The sequence below is a fragment of the Pinus tabuliformis genome, chromosome 8 (genome assembly GCF_031772625.1).
Source record: "Pinus tabuliformis cultivar Carrire ecotype Pingquan chromosome 8, CPIR1, whole genome shotgun sequence".
In the NCBI taxonomy this organism is placed as follows: domain Eukaryota; kingdom Viridiplantae; phylum Streptophyta; class Pinopsida; order Pinales; family Pinaceae; genus Pinus; species Pinus tabuliformis.
In genome coordinates, this window is record NC_142294.1 from 608,068,689 (window position 1) to 608,072,318 (window position 3,630).

Consider the following 3,630-nt stretch of genomic DNA (forward strand, 5'->3'; position numbering starts at 1 on the left):
CAATGAATCTTCTAGTGAAGATTCTATCAGAGAATCTTGAGGATCTTAAAGATCCCTATTCAACAGATGTTTCCCTTTTGATGCATGATGAGTCTTCTTCAAATGTTTGAATTCTGTAAAGTTGTTGCCTACAGCTTGCCTTCTTTCATAGAAACCTTAAGTTGTTGACAAAGGTATCTTACTTAACCTTGTGAATCTAGTCACCCTCATGATGATGTCACGAGATCTTGTTTCTAATGCTTTCATGATGCTACGATGCATCTTAATCTTATGGTCATATCTAAAGATTTAGGAACTTATGGTAGGACCCCTTTTTGTGAGAGATTTGTTGCTCCCTCTTTCTTTCTGGTGATATGAGCTTCTATCCACATTCTTTCTGTAGCATTGAATCTTACACTATCTTTCTCTATCTATAATAGAGACCACAGATTGTTGAATGAGGTAACCTTCTTCTTATTATATTTCCTAGATGTCCCAATTGAGATCTCATGAAGATATTCCTTTATTCTTAGATACCATTGCTTTTGTGTAGGTCTAAGTGATGTGACTTTCTTTACTATAATTTCAAAGAATATATCTTCTAAGATTTCATATATCTCTTTATGTCTCGTCTTCTGCTACATAGGCATGGGAGGACCTTCGAGTGATTTCATATGAATCCTATTAATCCCTTAATGCATTTTTGAACTTCAGAGACCTTTACATAAACATCAATGACTTATCTTTTCTATTGACAATCCTCTGTGTTCTATGCAAGGAACTTTTTCATGAGGACTGTGACTTTCCTCCAGTATTTCTATTTCCTTCCAAAACAAAGTCATTAAACCAAAAATTGATTAAACATCAAAGATACTTACTTGGCATGTGAAGAAGAGATCTTCACCTTGATGCTTCCTTTGCTTGAGCTACCCATCATTAATATCCCTTTATCAAGACTTCCTTGGAGACATTATAGCACCATGACATTAGTGATCTTGACATTATTGAAACTGCTTCATGACCCTGAGATCATTTTGACTCCTACTTCATCTTTAAGGTATTTGAGCATATTACTAATATGCTAGTGATATTGCTATCCCACAAGTGGAATTTATCACACTCAATATTCATTGGAGTGCATAAGCAAATACCTACATAGAGCATTATCCAAACTATGATAACGATATAGGGAGACTTATTGTTCTGATATGAGCATCATGTTGTTCAAGATCTGAGACTGTGACAAGTATATTGTTATGACATTGTATCGAGACAATGATGTCTTTGTGTAGGGAGGCACTATATAGAGAGATTGTCTGCCTTCTTTTCCCGAGTTTCTGAAAGTATAATTTATGTCGAGACAAAGAAGAAATGTCTCCTTGTATTGAGGACTTGTATGGAGTTACCCAAATGATGGCATTTTACCCGAGATCCTCAATAACTAAGCATCATGAGTAGTATTGAGATCACCATGCTTACTTCATCAAACTGTATTTCATTATGGAGAATATTTGAATAACCATTTCATCAAACTATGGATATAGTTTTGTTGAGTAGACATCTTTGTAAGTGATGATATGTGCATAAGTCGAGATAGAGTGAAACCTTGTTAGGTCCGCACTAAGATATGTCATCCAATTATAAAGGTCCGCATTGTAGTCACAAGATCATGTAGTATTGTTGAGATTGTCAGACCGAGATCTTCACTATAATTTTGAAATAGTTCCAAGAGGGAGACTGTGATTTCACAGCGAGATCATATCACCTGAATTAGCACCAAATTCCTTTATATGACTTGATCCGAGAGGGTTAACCGTCTTTTTGAAATGTATGTCAAGATGATAATGCCATAAGAGGACCGATCCTTTCATTAGGTGTCCTAATATCATTGTATTGACTTCCCTTGATTGAACCATAACTCTGAAACCATGTTGAGAATTTAAGGGCATTTTATTTATTATAGATGCTCTTACTTGATTACCACTTGTGTACATCTTCTTATATTGTCTTAGATCCTTATTATTGTGTGTGTTCAGTATATCAAATAGCAACCAAAACAATAAGACAGTGACACAGTGTTTAGGCTTTCAGGCCAAGGCTAAAACCTCTCCTCTTGAGAGGAAAACCCTTCAATCTCTTGTTATAGATGTTTAGTTGATGAATACCAATACCCTTCTGGAACTTCGACCTGCCCAACAAACTCTTCTGGAACTTCGACCTGCCCAACAAATTCTTCTGCAACTTTGGCCTGCCCAACAAATTCTTCAGCAACTTCGACCTTTACAACAAATTCTTTTGGAACTTCTACTTACCCAGTAAATTCTTTTGGAACTTTGACCTGCCGAACAAATTCTTCTAGAACTTCGACCCAACAGTTTTACAGCACTTCGACTTGCCAAAAACTCTTCAGTACTTCGACTTTCCCAACAACTCTTCAGTACTTCGAATTTCCCAACAACTCTTCAGTACTTCGACTTGCCCAAAAATTATAGAAACCCCAACACGAGAGAGAGAGAGGGGCCCAAAAATTTGATCTTTTCCTTCTTCTTCTTCTTCGTTTTTTCCAGCTTTTATCTTGAGGAGATTGAACTTGCTTGAGTGAGTGTTTAAATGAGGTCGAGTTCCTTCTTATTTATAGGCTTGTGAGGGTTACGAATTGCTATCATTAGGTTGATTTATCCTTTCATGTAGGCCGACTTGATCTTTTCACCATGACGAGGTCTTGGAGGGTATTTTGACTCTATTTTGACTCAAATAAATTCTTTTTACAATATGTAACATGCCCAAATGAGCCTTATATACATGACAATGACTCTATTGACTTGTAGACATAATAACAAGCCCTAGAAGCTCTCAATGGGAGCTTGACCTATAAAATAAATTTCCTTGAGCATGAAACCCATGCCTCAAGAATAAGAATAATAAATATTTTTTTTTTCTCTTTTCATTTAATACATAAAATCATGATTACATATGTCATTATGAAGATCGAACCTAGTTACATATTTCAACACTCCCTCTTAACTAGGGAGGTATTCATAATCCATACAAGGTACTTGGACATTATCAATTTGAAGAATTCTCATAAGAAGAGTCGGATTGGTAACCCATCTATTTAGCATCATATCATCCAACATTTTCACACAGAAAGGCCTTGACTAAAAACTATATCTCTCCACTAGATCAGAGCACAATGCTGGCAAGACCAATGACTTATATACACCATCATCATTGTCTCTCAAGGTACATATCCCACCCGGGTGTTCACAGTGTATGTCCTTCTAGGACTATTCTTATCTTGGATTCCTAGTTCTCAAATAATATCGTCCCTCTTCGACTACTCTTATCTTGGATGCCCTACCTCATCCTCAAAGAGTATCAAATGCCAAATGCTTACCCAATCCTCCATTCTTTCTTCCCAAAGTGAAGAAAAGAATGATGTGTCTATCTCTTCCTCTTAACTAGGGAGGATATACCCATTCTGATAAAGGAATGTACCCATTCCTATAAAAGAATGTTCCCAATGTCCCTCTTATTCAGGGACTTTTTCAAGCTCCCTATTAACTAGGGACTTGCTTCCAACAACATTCTACTCTAGGTAGAGATCATGGGACTATCAGTTGCTTGTGGGTCTCCTTATTTCTATGTCAT